The sequence below is a fragment of the Silurus meridionalis genome, chromosome 23, assembly GCF_014805685.1.
Source record: "Silurus meridionalis isolate SWU-2019-XX chromosome 23, ASM1480568v1, whole genome shotgun sequence".
NCBI classification, from domain to species: Eukaryota; Metazoa; Chordata; class Actinopteri; order Siluriformes; family Siluridae; genus Silurus; species Silurus meridionalis.
The window spans coordinates 3,040,329-3,060,183 of record NC_060906.1 but is presented as its reverse complement, the minus strand read 5'-3'; the positions used below and the strand labels follow the sequence as shown (position 1 = coordinate 3,060,183).

Genomic DNA, 19,855 nt, shown 5'->3' with positions numbered 1-19,855 from the left:
TCATCTTTAGTGCAATTAAAATCTCCACCTAGAAACAAAAACCTTCTGAATTAATTATTTTTAAGTGGATCTGATTTTGTTTAGAAAGTGAATTTTTTTCTGCCCTTCGTAGGTGCGTAAACATAAAAAAATTAATTTCTGTGTTTTGGAATTTTGCTTGTACTTTTAAAATGTGCCCTTTAACTATTTCTTCCATTTTGTAAGAGGTTGGTAGAAAGTGTTTTGAAAAGAGTATTGCTACTCCTCCACTAGTAGAGCACATCCAATCCACTTCAGTTTTATGATCCCTGTGTGATTCCTGAATAAACATGACATCAATCCGTTTCAGCTTTAGAAACTCAAACAACACCATTCTTTTCTGACCAGCTCTAGCAGCATTTAGATTAAGAGTTCCTACTTTTACATCCTTCATATTGGAAATAGAGAACAACATACCTATACAGTACAGTACAGTACAGTAGTGACACTGGGCACCAGTTCTTCAGCTGGGTCAGGTCTCCCTTCTTTGCAGCAGGCGCTTTTCTTCTAAACAGTTGTAGCTGCTAATTCCAGGTCTTTCTGAAGCTCTCCACAAGTGGTCCTTGGCTCTTGAACAACTCTTCTGATATTCTTTTTGCTCCTCTGTCTGAAATCTTGTGAGGAGCACCTGGTCATGGCTGCTTTATGCTGAGATGATGTTCTTTCTACTTCTGAATTATGATCCTAACAGTTCTCGCTGGAACATTCAGAAGTTTAGAAATCCTTCTGTAACCAATGCCATTAGTATGTTTTGCAACAATAAGGTTGTGAAGGTCTTGAGAGAGCTCTTCACTTTTACCCATCATGAGATGTTTCTTGTGTGACACCTTGGTAATGAGATCTTTATACAGGCCATTAGTTGGGACTGAAGCAGCTGATATTGATTTTCACTGACACGGGGCAAGACTGCTTTTTAATTACTGATTAATTTCAGCTGGTGTCTCGACTTCCATGACTTTTTTCACCTGCCTTTCTTCATGTGTTCAACACTTTTTCACCAGATGGATTAAAATTAAAGTAACGAGTCTGTTTTTGTAAAAAGTAGAAAGTACAGATATTTATGGGAAAAAAAATTAATGAGTAAAAGTAAAAAGTTTTGAGGGAAATAAATAATGAAGTAAAAGACTGATTAAAATTACACTTAAATTGCACAAGAGTCTGTTATCAATATAATCATCTTTCTAATAATAATAATAATAATAATGATAATAATAATAATAATAATAATAATAATAATAATAATAATAATAATAATGATAATAATAATAAATCTAGTAATGTATCTTGTAGGTTCCCTGGTGGTCTTTAGGCCATTAGGGTTGCACAAGCCTTAGTGCCGGTCCCAAGCCCGGATAAATGGGGAGGGTTGCGTTAGGAAGGGCATCCGGTGTAAAAACATGTGCCAAATCAAACATGCGGATGATCCGCTGTGGCGCCCCCTAACGGGAGAAGCAGAAAGAAAGTTTTTTATTCACGATTCACTGAGAACCCGTACATTTTTATTAAATATAAAAAGGGCGAAATTAAAACTTTATTTAAAAATGTATTCACTACGTCCTTTCTTTAGTCGGATATTTAAAAAATAAATCCACTAAAAAATAAACATTAAACATTTGTTTATACTAATAAAATCTGCCATGAAGCGCAGTGTAGAAACAGAGCAAACATACCAAAAGTGCCGCTCGACGACAAGTTGCAATGTCTCATATCACCACTAGATGGTAGCATTTTACTACTACAAAAATCGCCGATGTTCTGATTTTTTTTGTTACCTCAAATTTCATTAAAATTACACTTAAACTGTACAAGAGTCTGTTATTATCAATATAATCATCTTATTATTAATAATAATGATGATGATAATAATAATAATAATAATAATAATAATAATAATAATACAAATACATCTAGCAATGTATCTTGTATCTAATATTATTCTACATATATAAAAAATAGGATAGCTATTATAACATTTTAAATATATAATATAATAAAGAATATATAAAAGTAACAACGATTTTTATTATCATTTATTTAATTATTTATTTAATTATTCATGATTCACTCAGAACTCGTCCATTGTTATTAAATATAAATATAAAAAAGGACAAAAATGTAAACTTTATTTAAAAACGTATTCACAACATCCTTCATTTAGTCGGATATTAAAAAAATAAATCCACCGAGAAATAAATATTAAACATTTCTTTTTACTAATTAAAATCTGGCATGAAGCACAGTTCCGACAACTAAAAACCGTCCGTGTGAAAACAGAGCAAAAATACCAAAAGTACCGCTCGACGACAGGTTGCAATGTCTCATATCGCCACTAGATGGTAGCATTTTACTACTACAAAAATCGCCGAAGTTCTGATTTTTTTTTATTTTACCTCAAATTTCATTAAAATTACACTTAAATTGTACAAGAGTCTGTTATTATCAATATAATCATCTTTCTAATAATAATAATAATAATAATAATAATAATAATAATAATAATAAATATAGCAATGTATATTGTATCTAACAATATTCTACATATATAAAAAATAGGATAACTATTATAAAATAAAAAAATATATAATAGAATAAAAAATATATATATAATAGTCACAACGATTTCATTCATGTTATTGTTTGCTTAATTATTCATGATTCACTGAGAACTCGTCCAATTTTTTAAACATTTATATATATAAAAAGAGTGAAAATAAAACTTTAAATGCAACACAAATTTATTCAAGACGTTCTTGCTTTAGTCGGATATTTAATAAATAAATCCACAGAAAAATAAACATTAAATATTTGTTTTTACTGATGTGCCACGTCTCAAATCAGCACTAAAATTTGGCATGAAGCGCAGGTCCGACAAGTAAAAACCGTCCGTGTGGAAACAGCAAACATATCGAAAGTACCGCTTGCGACAAGTTGCAATGCCTCATATCACCACCAGGCGGTAGCATTTTACAACTACAAAAAAATCGCCGATGTTTATTTTTTTTATTTAACTGATTAAAATTACACTTAAACTGAACAAGAGTCTGTTATATTTACTATAATTATCTATCTATCTATCTATCTATCTATCTATCTATCTATCTATCTATCTATCTATCTATCTATCTATACAGATGTGCTTTATATCTCTGAGAACTTATATATAATGCAACATTCAAACCGATGGATATTTTTTTTAAGTAATTAAAAGTGTGTGATTATTTGGTTTATCCTGAAAAGTGTGTGTGTTTGTGTGTGTGTGCATGTATGCTGTGCAAACACTCATTCATGTGGTACTGCAGTACATTTATACACGTCGAGAATAAATATGTTGCATTGAAGGTTTTAGAGGACACAAACTGCATGCAGTCCACTGAGGGTGGAAGCTGGGTCTTGATGTTCCTCATGACGAGCCTCTTGAAGCACTTAATTACGATGGGTGTGAGCGCGATGAGACGGTAGTCATTGAGGCAGGAGACTGTAGACTTTAGCTCAGGGAAGATGGTCGTCGTCTTGAGGCGCGTAGGAACAAAGTTGCAGTTCAGGAAGATGTTGAAGATGTCGTTGAAGACATCCGCTATCTGCTCTACACATTCCCTGAGCACTATGCCAGGAACCTTGTCTGATCCAGTAGACCTCCATGGGTTTACTCTACTCCGTGGGTACACACTTTTGCGCTCATCCACTGCTTCTGGTTGGAGTGTGTAGTGATGGTCTTGGAGATGATCACGTGATTAACGCACTTGTCCCAGTCAGTGCACACAAAACAGTCCTGAAGAGCAGAGGCGCCTCCTGCTGGCCAGGTTTTCACCTGTTTCAGAAGCGTTTAGGGTTTAGCGCGTCTGATGAGCGGGTCTGTATGCTGGAATTAGCATAACAGAGATGTGGTCTGAGTAACAGTGTGTCTTTCCTCAATTCCTGCCAGGAAATCAACGTTGTGTTCATCTAAACAGCCCCAGGTTTCACCCTGAGTGAGTAGAAACTAACTGAGAGATTGAATTAAGAAAGAAAGGAGATTAGGGTAAATCTTTCCTATAGTTGTGAGGTGACTGATACACAAAGTCATGGAGCAGTTGGACACTGGGGAGATAATCAGATGAATGAAAGTAGAAAATGTGATAAAAACCTACATTTTATTGTAAGATTTGAGCCACGTACTCAGTACAAGTCCCGCCCCTTATTATAGATGATTGGCTAGAAGATTAAGCAAACCGTGTGCTGATTAGCTAGTTTACATACAGAATTGGTGTGGTCAACAAACAGTACCGAAATCCAACAATCCAGTGGTTTTCATCGTAAAATGTTCTCAGTATCTGTCTGTTCTCTCTCTCTCTCTCTCTCTCTCTCTCTCTCTCTCTCTCTCTCTCTCTCTCTCTCTCTCAGGATGGTCAGAAACACACAGCTGGAAATGGAAGATGCTCCTCCTAGAATCAATGCAGGGGATGTTGCTCCCATCAAAATAAAACCAGCCCTGTTAAAAACAGCTGTAAATCTTATATGTTCCAACAGAATATTGTGAGGGACATTTATGCTGCAAAAAAACACATATATAAAATGCATAATATGAATGTATTTTTGATCATATATGTTCTATAAGTCCTACATATGACTAAAGTCTTATAGATGTTCATGATGTAAAAATACAGGGAAAGATAATTGAATATGAAATCTGTACTTCACTCATGACTTTGCTGTGATCTTCACCTACGTGTGGTCTTTATGCCTATAGTCAATAATAGTCATACTGAATACTGATTTTCACATTTAGATACAATACAACATCTAAACTACACACACAAGCACACATTTTAATTACTAAATTATTTATTAGTGTGTCTACAAGGTTTAGTTGCATATTTCACATACCAATAAAGTTTTTATTTCAAATATGACATCACCAGATTTCATCTTCCTTTGGGACAATTTCTTTATCACAACTTTATCACAGTTCTACATTTAATATATACAATAGTTCTATTTTAAACCTTCAAACATAAAACTTTACAAGATCTCAAAGTGATTCTTACACATATCATCACCAACAGAGTCCATGTGTCATTTACAAACATGACTTTCTGTCACATATATTCACATATACACATATATAGCCAATTTTTAACCCCTTAATTGATAACATTTTAGGTCACTGTTCTAGAACTATTTTATATTTAACTTTGATTATTTACAATAATATGTTCTGATTTGTTTAACAACAGGACCAGACTGTTCACAATTAATTTAATCACATGGTCTCATAATGTCATTGCTGTCAACTGCTCTTTCAAATCCTGTAGGAAAATAAACAGTCTTCATGAAGGTCAATGATATTTTGACAGTAGATCCTCAAACCAGCTTCTGCACTGTACAATTTCCACATTTTTCTGACTGCATGTAGACGATGTTGGTCATCACTGACACAGAGAAAGTATGAAAACTTAAAAATACTGCCATCTTTCAATATCACAACAGAGTTGTTCCTTTTCTTTGTCTTTGTAGATGTTTGACTGTGAACGACTTCTCCATTGACAACTTTTCTGTTATAGTAGCTATAGTATAGTAGTAGTTTACTGGAGGTCATTTCTTTGTAGAATTATTTTATTTCAGGTGAGACAATAGGAGATGAGCAGGCCTTAGCTATGCGTGGCAATGCGGGAGACCATCCTACCCTTTTGCAAATCTGCTGAGGTACTGCATTACTGCTCTTTATTTGCTTGAGCAAGTAGCCATTATAATTCTCAAACATGAAATCAGACCGGGCCCAGAGAGGACCCACATTCTCAACACTCTTAGTCAAATGCAGGAGTAAATGAACATTGTAGGTCATCTGATCTTCACCATACAAAGACTGAATTGATTAAACATAAAGCTCAAGAGCCTCATGAGCATGGTCAATATCTTCTTGACAAAAGTCTGAAAATAGCAAAATGTGCATGTAAAGCCCAGTGGAAAAGATACTTGTTTGTAAGTTTCCCCTTCAGGGCTGGCAAATTGTAATATTAAAGCCATTTCTGCCATTCGTGAGCTTTCCAAAACCTATGCTCAACCATAGACCATGGGATTCAGGAAAAGATTGCTAAAACATTTCCATCTACTCTTGAAGTGTTCAAACCAGTATACCATGGTTGACTGTATCTTTTGGAATCAAACCATTTCTATTCTATTCTATAACCACCTATTCTGTCGGCAGACCCCCAACAACATACAATGCATGTAATCAGGGACCACACTATTGATCAGGTTATTATTGGGCAAGTCCACAATTAGAGATGCCCCTTTTATGCCCAAAATGCTTTGTTCATTATTTTTGCCAATCTCACCTATTTGCACAATTGTGTTGTGATCTCTAAGGTCTGGCATCTCATCCAAACAAGGATACACTCACACAGTCCCAGTGCCTTTTCTCTCTTGAACAGCTGGATGGAGACAGTGTCCACACCCATACTCTCCATTAAACTGTTTGAAATTTCACAGCAAAGGTCGTGCAACAGCATCACATACAGCACATAATGCATAGACCTTTGTGTTTTTATTGAATGATCTACTGGATCCTGCCATTAAGGTCCCGTTTGTCCAAGAATTTTGCATTTATATTTAAAGTATTTACTAAAAGATATGTGTTAAGCTTTAATGTTGATCTATTTATTTTGAAACTCAACAACATTGCATTCCGCTATGTCCTGAATTACGCATCAGATCTTACGTTCAGTTTATCTACACATTTAGAGACAATGTATGTAACAAAATGTGAACCAAAATGACATACAAATTTCCTTATTTACCTGCAGCTAAGATATACAAGTTTAACTATCAATAGAAAATATAGCAATATAAAAGTGTAGAAATATAGCTAAAATAGAAATAGGTGATGTTTACCTGTATTTCTTTGAATATAGACTCCTCAGTCCTCAGTGGTAGATTGACCTGGATTAGGGGACAAAATGAACTGATAAATGTGAATATGAAGAGAATGTTATTTAAGAAATAAAGATTCACGTATTAAAAGATAGTTCTTTTCTAGGGAGGGAAACTCACATTAGTGTTTGATGATTGTGACTGTGTTTTCCTTTCAGAGGGGTGTGACATATCCTAAAAGAAAGCAGTACATCAGTTTATAAAATTTACAAGAATAGCTTTTGGTAATCCCATAATCCAAATTTCTTATTGACAGATGAAAGACATTTAAACAAAATGTAAGACATTTTTACCTGTTTTTCTGTCAATGGTGTCTCTCTTGTGGTCTCTGGTTGTAATTGACCTAACAGAGGGGACAACATTTTTCAAGTATGTAAAAGGGAAAAAAGTCTATATCAAAGGATTATTACCATTTAGTCCAAAATGTCTAGCTGGAGGCCTGTTTCTGTGGGGGTGGATTCTTCAGTCCCCTGGGGAGAGTGCTAAGACAGGGCAAAAGGAAATGTACAAAAGAGGGAGAAACAAAACAGTCTATTTTAAGGTGGATAAAGTTGAGTTGTTTTTTAAAAGATGAGAAATCCTTCAATTTCATTGGGCTTTATGAATTTGATCACATCTACAATTCACTATAACAATTTACAATACAGCCACAATTTCTGAAATACAGCCTCACTTTTACTTGTCTGATTTATTTTCTTATTTAGGACTTACCTCATTAGTGTCACTCTGGAAAATTTCCCCCTACAAGTCATGTAGACATTTTTCGATTTTCCTGTAGAGTTTCAGTCACAGAGAGAGAGAGAGAGAGAGAGAGAGAGAGAGAGAGAGAGTGGTCCTCAACCAGGGTCAAAAATTAACTTTTCCATTTTAACTGGCAATATTTTCCCTCCTTGAACTGATTTCCAGTTCACACCATGTTGTATAATGTAAAATACTCATTTAACCATATGATAACTGCTACATCTCCATTGTTATGCAATAGGGCAGTTCCAGTAAAATAAAGGCAGTAATGTTAGATCCAGTGTTATGCGCTAAAATGCTCTTTTTTCTTTGTGACTTCAATGCGCTTGTTTTTTTGTTTGTTTGTTTTTGTGAATGCGATGCACTTCTGTAGTTTGATGTGTGAAATCTAGCAGTAAATCCTACAGTACCTACCATAAACCTTAGTCTTTACTTTTTACTAATTCTAACAAACAATATCACATTTATTTGTTTGGAATGTGATTATGCAAAGGATTTTTTGAAAGAAATGTTTTGGATTGTTTTTGATTTGGAATCAGGGTCAAAGGAGTTGGATGGTATTTCATAAATGTAAAGTTTTTTATTGATCTAAAACTATTATATGATTCTCTTCACTCAGCACTTCATAAGACAGCTGCTAAAACATCTGTACTAAGAATAATAAAAAATTGTTTTACTGCAAGGCTTAACTTGTATTCTGGTTGTGTTTATACTGTATTGTGTTGTCAGTTCAAGTTCAGGTGTTGTATACATCCCATGTGAGTGCTAGATAAATATTAATAAATAAATAAATAAATAAATAAATAAATAAATAAATAAATAAATAAATAAATAATACATGAGAAAGAAAGAAAGAAAGAAAGAAAGAAAGAAAGAAAGAAAGAAAGAAAGAAAGAAAGAGTTTTGGATAGTGGATGTCAGCATTACCCATGATCCTCAGCCTCCGTTGCTATTTTTCTCATTGCGCTCAAACCAGTGTCCAGGTGAGCTACGAGACTCATAACTAATGATCACATTTAGTCTAAATGTTGTAATTGATGCATTTTATTGCAATTAAACCCACAGGGTTTACTCCTTATCAGTGAAAAAGAAAACAAAAAGGTGTACACATGTTTTTGACTGATTTGACTTTATGTTGTATGTTATTACAGTTAACAAATAACTTGATTCCCTGTTCTGTTGGTGCTTTTCAAGTGAACTTAATCACATGGTCCAGTGTTATTAAATACAGCTGTAATGTGGTGTACAACTGTAATGTGGTGTATTTTCACTGCTATTGTTGTGAATGGCAGAAAATTACGTATTTCCAAAGATGACAATTTTATGTTTTTACGTTTCCATACATTGTTATTTAAAAAAGGTGATAGATTTATGGTTTATACACGATAATAGCTGAAGGTAAAAAGGAAAGAGATACACTATAAGGACAAAAGTATTAGGACACCTGACTTTCACAGCCATAGTTGGTTCTTTCCTAAACTTTTATCACAAATCTAAAGACACAAAATTATATATGATGTGTTTGAATGCAGTAGCATGCAATTTTCTCTGCACTTGAACCAGGAGACCCAAACATGTTCCAGCATGACAATACCCCTGTGAACAAAGCAAACTCCATTAAGATATGCTTTGCATTGGTTTAAATGGAAGATCTTCTGCAATAGAGCTCTTACCTCTACCCTATTAAACCCAAGTCCTCTTCACCTCACCTACATCAGTACCTGACTTTACTAAGACCCTTCTGTCTGAATGAGCACAAATCTCCACAAACACAATCCATAATCTAGTGGAACATCTTCCCAGAGAGGGAAGGTTATTATAAGAGCATAATGAAGACTAAATGTGGAATGGGATGTTCAAAAATCACATATTAATCTTCTGGCCAGGTGTCCACAAACCTTTAGCAATCTCAATGAGTTTATCCTCTCAATAAACTTGAGCAAAATCTTAGGCCTAAACGAAATACATTGGCTAATGAAACAGATTCTGCTATAGAAGGTGTTTCATTTTGGTCACTATTTCCACATAAGAAGGAGAAACAAACAAATAAACAAACATAAGGATTAATTTAATATACTAGCCCTTCGAAGTGCTCTTTGAAACCAGGCCTGGGACGACTTGTGTAGATGAAATGAGAAAATAAAAACTTTGTTGTAGAGTTAAACCAAATAAATCATTGGAAAGGTCTCGACCTGGTGAGTAACATGAGACAGTATGAAGATTCAACATGACTCCTGCTTTCTAAATACTGACCTTTGAACCTCAACCTCAGACAATGTTTGAAGGTTTATAAGCCAGCAGCAAGAAGGTCTACAGACATCGACCAACTGTTATAGAGAGCTCTGAACCCCAGCTATCATGTGAGAATAGTCACTATTGGGCACCAACTGGGGGCACTGTCAAAAATATCCCAAAAGCAATTTCTCCCATTTAACAATTATACTGTTAAAATCAGATTACACCAATGTCTTTCCCACCCCTCAAAACCCCCAGGAGTACCTGCAGTTTAATACTGCCAACTTCCAATTATGGGGAATATACCAATCTATTTAAAAACTACAATTCCTAGTAAAATCATGCCTTTGAACTTGTTACTAAGTGTACAAATCAGCATCCATATTTGAAGTTCTTCCAGTTTCCAAAGTTTGGTTAGGTTTAGGGTTATGAAATCATATCTTTACTGAATATATCAACAATCTCCTACAGCTAAAACATACATTATACTGCATGTAGATGATCAATATAAACAAAATCATGAGGCTGTCACTTCATCTGGGATATTTTACTGTTATTGTAGAACAACCAAGGCAGGGTCCTTATTTATAAACTACAATTCCCACTAGAGACGCGCAATAGAACTTACACAATTAGCCACCATATTTGTAGTTGTTCTGGTATCCAGAGTGGGAATGGGGTTATAAAACATATCCTGACTAAATATATCAACAAATCTCCTACAGCCCAAACATATTATTAAGATGATTGTGGTGATAAAAATGGTCAGGAGATCAGTTGATCTTGGGTAGAAGTTCTGCAATCTTTTTTTGTAATGTGATGTAAAGTTAAACAAATTTCTCACATGAATTTGCTCAATGTAGTTGTTTCTTTTGTCTTCTTTTGTTCTCAACCTGATCAGTAATATTTTGTTATGAATGAACATGTTAGATTGTTATAATTCCTTCCTCACTTGCAGAAGTTTATCATTTGTAAGTGTTCATCATAGTTTATTTGTGGTCTTTCTCAAAAATACACAATACAAAAAAAATACACCAAATGCTTATTTATTGCTTTATTGATTGAATACAGGCTTTAAGAGTGATCAAAGAAATGTGACAATGTGCATAAGTTGAAACTATATAGTCTTTGGCGATTCTAGCACATGGAGATGTGATTATTTGTAAAGTTGAAGAGAAATGCATGATATGAAAAGGAAGATCCCTCCATGGAGTCGACACTAATGGTGGTGAAGGGGTGAAGAGCAATGCTGAAATCTGGATGAATGTAGAGCTCAGCCCCTGATGAGCACAGTGGAAGGACACCTGGGTGAAGAAATTGAAAATATTTATTTCGATTTGTCAAATAAGCAAATAAATATCAAATTATGGAAAATGACAAATAAACAAACTAACAGTATCATGTAATTTAATAAATATGAATTTAAATAATGATCCATGAGGAGCAAAAGATCTGTTTTATATGTTTATATGTTTACATGTTATCTGATTAATATCTCTGTATATATTTATCTTTATTTATATATCTGTTTTATATCTTTATCTTTATTTGTATATCTGTTTATATCTCTGAGGATTCAAAATACAATACAACATATAGATAGATAGATAGATAGATAGATAGATAGATAGATAGATAGATAGATAGATAGATAGATAGATAGATAGATGAATATATTTATTATAACAAACTCTTGTATAGTTTGTCATTTTAATACAAATTGAGATTAAATAAGCGGCGATTTTGTAGTAGTAAAATGCTACCATCTAGTGGTAATATGAGGCATTGCGACTTGTCACCGGGCGGTATTTTTCCTCTGTTTCTCTACGGGCGGTTTTTACTTGTCGGACCTGCGCTTCATGCCAGATATTAGTGCTGATTTGAGACTTGGTCCATCAGTAACAACAATTATGTAATGTGGATTTTTCTATGGTATTTCATTTCGATTTGTCAAACAAACAAACAAATATATATATATATATATATATATATATATATATATATATATATATATATATATATATATATATATATATAAGTTAAATAAAACAATGGTATTTTAAATTTATAGAATTAAATTCAATTGGTATTTGATAACTATTATTCAAATTATAAATATATAATAAAATACATAATATATAATATAAACAACGATTTTATTCATTTTTATTTTTATTATTGGCTTCATTATCCATGATTCACTCAGAACTTGTCCATTTTTATTAAAAAAATATAAAAAGAGCAAAAATAAAACTCTTAAAGCAAAACAAAATTTATTCACGACGTCCTTTCTTCAGTCGGATATTTAAAAATTAAATCCACAAAACAATAAACACTAAATATTTGGTTTTACTAAAATCAGCCATGAAGCGCAGATCCAACAATAAAAACTGTCCGTGTGGAAACAGAGCAAAAATACCAAAAGTACCGCCCGGTGACATGTTGCAATGCCTCATATCACCACCAGACGGTAGCATTTTACTACTACAAAAATCGCCGATGTTCAGTTTTTTATTAAACTTAATTGTGATTAAGATTACACTTGAACTATACAAGAGTATGATATAATTAATATAATCATCTATCTATCTATCTATCTATCTATCTATCTATCTATCTATCTATCTATCTATCTATCTATCTATATATATATATATATATATATATATATATATATATATATATATATATATATATATATATATATATATATATATTCATCTGTATATTATATTCATAGTACATACACATCTGTAAATTACTGTTTATAGTCCTATAATACAATTTTATTCAATTTATGTGAATCTTGTAAACACTATATATCCTGCACTTGCTGCTATTGCACTCTGTTTAGACCCAAACTGTATTTCATTGCCTTGTACTTATACATGTGTAATGGCAATAAAGTTGAATCTAATCTAATCTAATCTATTTATTGTTTTGTATGTTGTATTGTATATTGTGTATATTGTATGTATTAAAGACATGTAAATTTGTACTATGGTACACTTCAGGATAAACCAAACAATTCAATTCAATTCATTTTTATTTGTATAGCGCTTTTAACAATGAACATTGTCTCAAAGCAGCTTTACACAGATAATGTGGTGATTAAATGTGAATATGTTCTTTGTAAGTATGTTTGTCCCTGATAAGCAACTGTGGCAAGGATATATAATAAATAATCAGAATGAGAATCATGAGAAACCAAAAATCAGCATCAGACACTGTATAATGAGACAGATCCTAACCCTGTTCAGCGCTGAACTGGTAAACAATTCCAGCTGCAGTGTGGAAACGATTGCCCATTGAGATCCTCCGCAGGATCCTGTCCTCTCTTGTATTTGTCTTCCATGGACGACCAGCCTTCTTGGTGGACTTAAATGAGTTTGTGATGTTGTAAAGATTCAATATTCTTGAAATCACAGATTTGGAATGACCAACTTGTCTTGCTATGGCTGATAGGGTCATCCCTTTGGCCTTCATCTGGACAACCTGCTGCCAGAGGCTTTCAGTCACTTTAGAACGGCTCACCATCTTGCAGAGTCAGTGAAACTGGAAGTTAGGCTGCCAGTTAAATAGGGGTTGACAGATAATCAAGGAAATTAGCACCAGGTACCAGATTAACACCAATAACTGGGAGGTATCTGAAAGTGTTCTCTAATTTTGATCATTGTGTTTTCTGCAAAATTTTTTTTAAATGCCTTAGTTATTTTGTGGAAAAGGTGTTCTGGTAGCATGGTATAGACAGGACAAAAACTCCTTCAACTGTTGAGCAGTGAAGATGACATTTTTTAGAATTGTTCAATTGTTTACAATTGTAACATTTGTTTTATTTCTGCACCAAGTCTCAAATCAAACACCAAAATCCACCAGGATTCACACAATTAACCCTCTGGGTGGCGTTTTGTGGGTTTTTCCCTCATAATGGAGAAACAAACTTAAATGACTGTCTTTATTGATCGTACAGATAAAAACAATTCATCATTCAAATCTGTAAAATGTCTCATTGTATTTGTATTCAATTATAATAACAAAACGCTGTGTTTTTGTAAAATAAAGTAAACCGACAGGGGGTGCGCTCTGCCATGTCATCTCTCTTCACAAACACATCAATAAAACAACCTGAATATCAATGAATATTTACCTCACAGACATAATAAATATATGTGTAGAAAACTTGACAGGTCTTTTACAGAAACCACATTCACATCGAATACAAATATTCTCTGATTCTGTAATCGCTATGATTTATACCATAAATCCCATTAAACCATTACAGACCATAAATCAGTCTGATTATGATAAAAGCTTCTTGACTTGAAGAGGTGCAGTTTCTCCGGTATCACCTCATTAACTGTCCGTGTGGAAACATAGCAAAGGTTCCGTTTGGTGTCCTGATGATTTACGTCATTTAAACCATCATTATTACTCTAAAATATTTACAAGAATTTTTTGTCTTCATGCTCTATGTTGCATCCATATTTCTCCATGTCCATGCTGCTTAAAGAATTAAAAAATGTATGTATTGTGTCCAAATCTACTGGTTGTTTTGCTGCTTCCTTAGCTACTTTATCCGCTAACGTGTTTCCCTGAATTTCCTCTGAATCACCTCCGGCATGTTATTTAATCTTCACAATGGCCACTTTGGCAGGGAGTTGAACAGCATTTAAAAGGTCTCCTATGAGATTAAAATGTGCTATGGGATTTCCATCAGCTGTTTTAAAGTCTCTTTGCTTCAATGTTTCAGCAAAATCATGCAGAACACCATAAGCAGACTTAGAATCAGTGTATATAGTCACTACTTTACCTTCAGACAGCTGACATGCTCTTGTAAGTGCCACCAACTCTGCAGCTGTGTGCAGATGTGTATGGTAATGATTTAGCTTCAACTATTTCATCAGGTAATCGTTCAACCGCATATCCACATAAATACACATCATCAGAAGGTTTTGAACATGAACATCGACATACAGGCAATCCCCTCTTCCAGGGCCGCATCTAAAAGATCAGACTTACAAGAGGTCTCTTGTTCAATGTGTTTAAGGCAATCATGTGCCTCGTCATAACCATCTAAATCTATAAAGTCTAGCAGATCAGGCAGCACTACTATAGCTGAATGCGGCTGAGAAGAGGCTTAATGGTGAAGTTTTCTGTCTTCAAGAGTGTGGTTTCATAACCAGATCTACGTTGTGCTGTCATATGTTGTGTGTTGAGGTTGTGTAAAATAGCTGTTAGCTGATGTGAGGTGTTCAGTATCAGAGGATGTGACAGCACCGTTTTCTCAGCGTCCCGGACCGTCAGAGCCGCAGCTCAGCAAACCATCAGCTACCGCACGCAAGCACGAGGGAAACCCTTGTGTTATGTTGTGTAGAGATTCAGAAAGATACACAACTGGAAGGTATCCGTCACCGTGTTCCTGGGCCAGAATCCCCACAGCCGTACCACCACATTCTTTACATAAAGGTGAAAAGGCTTAGTATCATCAGACTTACTGCAGTGTCACCAGATCTGATAAAACACAAATACAGATGATCAAAATCCGTTTTATCCCTTTATTTCACACACAATGCCTTTAATGTTCTCCATATTCACTGTAGTGATTGTTGTGTAAAATATTTTGTAGTGATTCTAACAGTTCCATTTGCTGCCCACTGCTGCCTGAAAATTCCACTTTGCTAATGCCAGTAAAGTTACTTGAATATGTTCATTTTCACCCTCATTTATATACTTGAAAGTATCGCCCTAATTACACTGACTCTATATTTATTTACATTACTTTTGTCTGACTGATTAATTATTAATATCCATATTTGATTGAAATAGTCATCCAAATATTAACACGTAAAATAAACAATCTTCAATTCAATTCAATTAATTTATGTTTGTATTGCGCTTTTAACAATGAACATTGTCTCAAAGCAGCTTTACACAGATAATGTGGTGATTAAAAGGGAATATGTTCTTTATAAGTAAGTTTGTCCCTGATGAGGAAAAATTTCCCGAGATGGCATAAGGAGAACCCTTGAGAGGAACCAGACTCAAGAGGGAACCCATCCTCATCTGGGTTGCACCAAATGTCTATTTATAGCAGATATACAGATGATAGCAGATGATCAAAAGCAAAAAGTAGTCCTGAGTCAGTGTAGGAGACTGTTGACATTAACTACAGTCCAATCCATCCTCAAAGCACCCATTTTTACTTTGGAATTTCATGGAACCACCCAAGGCGCTGATGAGAAATCGTCCCAAGCTGCACAGAGTGGCCTCCAAATTAAGAGAACTCTATCCAGAGGCAGGCCTGGATGAAGTGGGAAGATCACGAAGGGGAGAGGGGCAGGAACAATGGTCACTGGAGCCTCAGGAGCATGTTTAACTCGAACGAGAGAGAGAGAGAGAGAGAGAGAGAGAGAGTGACGGGAAGAGAAGGATATGGATTATTAAGTGTCCCTATTGGTGTATGAAAGTTAATGTCACTGTGCATTTTGGACTCCAGCAAGACTCACTATGGCAGCCTAACTACAAGGGAGAACCAGAAGGTAACACAGACATGAGGATCTCTGGGATAAGAGACGACCCACCACACCACCATCAACAAACCTGAGTGAACGTGTGAATGTGAGGGGACCACAGCATACAAATATCACAGTTCACCAAACAATCTTTATTCATGTTCCCTCCAGATCTGCTCCTTTACCTAAGAAAGAATTCTACTGATCAAAGGCTTGACTAAATAAATAGGTTTTCAACCTCGACTTGAACACTGAGACTGTGTCTGAGTCCCGAACACTGGTTGGAAGGCTGTTCCATAACTGTGGGGCTTTATAAGAGAAAGATCTGCCCCCTGCTGTAGTCTTCATTATTTGAGGAACCAACAGATAGCCTGCAACCTTTTGATCTAAGTAGGCGTGGAGGATCATACTGGTACAGAAGTTCACTCAGATACTGTGGTGTGAGACCGTTAGGTGCTTAATACGTCAGTAGTAGTATTTTATAATCAATGCGAGATTTGATTGGGAGCAAGTGTAGACAAATTAATGAGCACCTGACGACCCCATCTGTTCCAGACGACCCCTTCCTGCCTCCTCGCATCTTCATGCAACTAGCTGTTACGTGTGAGATGGGCACACAGACTTTGCCTGACCTTCCTGTTCTTTTACATCAGGAGACACAAACTGATAACAAAGATTCTGAAGGTCTTCGCACACCTGCATCAACTCCTCCTATCTCTTCTCCATATCATTCTTACTGGTCTCCCATTGACTACTCTACATCCCCCCCCTCCTGTGTATTATCCTCCCATACTTTCTCCTGAATCTGACCTTGACCGCTGTCCTTCACCCTATTCCCTTGATTAATGTAATTAGTCTGCCTCATATGTGATTGTTTTTATTTTCATCTGCACATTTACAGCATCAGAAAAACCCTATTATTTGTATTTATTTGAATCAGACTAACAGTTTCCTTTCTACTTAGAGTAAATAGATTAAAAATGTTTGATTAAAATACGGGCTAAATAGGTTTGATTAATCTATTTATGTAAAGTTTATGGTATCTAATAATTTCTGCACTAGATATATGCTAAATATGTTGAATGAAACATGCTCTAAATAAATTGGATTAAAATACAAGGTAAATCAGTTGGATTAGAATATCTCTCTACAGATTTATTTGTTCTAGGGAAAAAAATAGAGAGACTAACATACAATAAAACTATACCATTTCTAAATCATACAACCCCAATTCCAAAACTGTTGGGACACTTTATAAATAAATAAAAACAGTGCAATGATTAGCAAACCACATAAATGCATATTTTATTCACAATAAAACGTTTGATGTTTAAACTGACAATATATCTCATTGCAGGGGGAATAAAATTGTCATTTTGAATTTTAATCGCAACACATATCAAAAAAGTTGGGACAGGGCCATGTGTAGCATCATGTCTTCTGTCCATAAAAGCTGGTAACTGAGAAGACCAGTTGCTGAGGTTTTGGGAGAGGAATGTTGGCCCATGTGTGTCTGATACAGGGTTCTAGCTGCTCAGAAGTTCTTGGTTTCCTTTGTTGTATTTTTGATTTCATGAGCCACCAAATGTTTTGACATGATGAAAGGTCTAGACTGCAGGCAGACCAGTTCAGCACCCACACATGCAGACTACTACAGAGTCACATTATTGTAATAGTACAGTATGCAGTTAGTATTGTCTTACTCAAATATACAAGACCTTCCCTGGATAAGAAATCTTCTGGATGGAAGCATTTGTTGCTCTAAAACTTGTATATACTGCTGAATGGCATTGATGGAGCCTTTCCAGATGTACAAGCTGCCCATTCCACAGGCGCTATTCCAAGTGGTCCATGGTTTTCAAAAAAATTTATTTACATTTTTATTCTTCTGGCCACAAAACAGTTTTCTACTTTGCCTCAGTACATTTCAAAATGAGCTTTGACTCAAGAGAGGATGGTGGTGTTTCTGGATCATGTTCACAGAGACCCTCGAAAGGTAAGACATTGACGGCAAGTAGGAGGCTGCGATGAATTACACAAAGGTTTTTCTTACATGTCTCAGGTTGTATTTTGTACATTGGGACATAACAAATACAGTCCATGATCTGACATATATCCTTATCCCAGTATGGATGTCGTTTACTAGCGGGACACCTTTTTTCAGAAAACATTCTATCCAACACCCTGTTACCTGCTGGAGGAATTAAATATTCAACACTCATTTGGCACAATGTGTGTGTATGTACAGTATATATCTAGTTTGTGTGTATAATAGTGTAGATAACATTGTTATCCTTATTAAGCTAACTGATCTATCAGATGATGTTCAGAAAGCACGTGTGTGTAATGCCCCGAACTTCTTGCCATAGAATTTAGTTAGGTGTAGTTGGACTAGAATTCTCCCTCTAAATTAGATGTAAACAATATTCTGATGGCTTTTTCTGTGTCTGCGCCCTGGTGTGATTACTGAAAAGTAAAAACTAAATTACAAAAACATTATTCTTAGTTTAAAAAATTTAACAGGAGCTGATGTTAGGGCACTTGTGCTTTTGTAATGATCGTCAATGAGCATAGCTCCGCCCACATTTTCCACAGAATCACAGCTTCTGTCCTGTATGATTCTGCTGGTGTTTGAGGAGGCTACTTGAATAACGAAAACTTTCCCCACAATGTCAGCAGTGAGACGGCTTCTCTCCTGTGTGGATTCGCTGGTGTTCTTTGAGACTACTCTGACGAGTAAAACTCTTTTCACACTGTTCACAGTGATACGGCTTCTCTCCTGTGTGGATTCGCTGGTGTGCCTTGAGACTATGCTGTTGAGTAAAACTCTTTCCACACTGTTCACAGTAATACGGCTTCTCTCCTGTGTGGATTCGCTGGTGTGCCTTGAGACTATGCTGTTGAGTAAAACTTTTCCCACACTGGTCACAGTAATACGGCTTCTCTCCTGTGTGGATTCGCTGGTGTATTTTGAGATGACTCTGGCGATTAAAACTCTTCTCACACTGTTCACAGTGATACGGCTTCTCTCCTGTGTGGATACACTGGTGTTCTTTGAGACTACTCTGACGAGTAAAACTCTTTTCACACTGTTCACAGTGATACGGCTTCTCTCCTGTGTGGATACACTGGTGTTCTTTGAGACTACTCTGACGAGTAAAACTCTTCCCACACTGGTCACAGTAATACGGCTTCTCTCCTGTGTGGATACACTGGTGTTCTTTGAGACTACTCTGACGAGTAAAACTCTTTTCACACTGTTCACAGTAATACGGCTTCTCTCCTGTGTGGATTCGCTGGTGTTTCTGAAAATTACTCTCGTTTAAAACTCTTCTCACACTGTTCACAGTAATACGGCTTCTCTCCTGTGTGGATTCGCTGGTGTGCCTTGAGACTATGCTGTTGAGTAAAACTTTTCCCACACTGGTCACAGTAATACG

At 35.4% G+C, this 19,855-nt stretch overlaps 1 pseudogene; it reads right to left on the bottom strand.

Moving 5' to 3' along the window:
- The window catches only part of LOC124377346, a 93,261-nt pseudogene that overhangs the window by 67,674 nt on the left and 5,732 nt on the right, over positions 1-19,855 (bottom strand).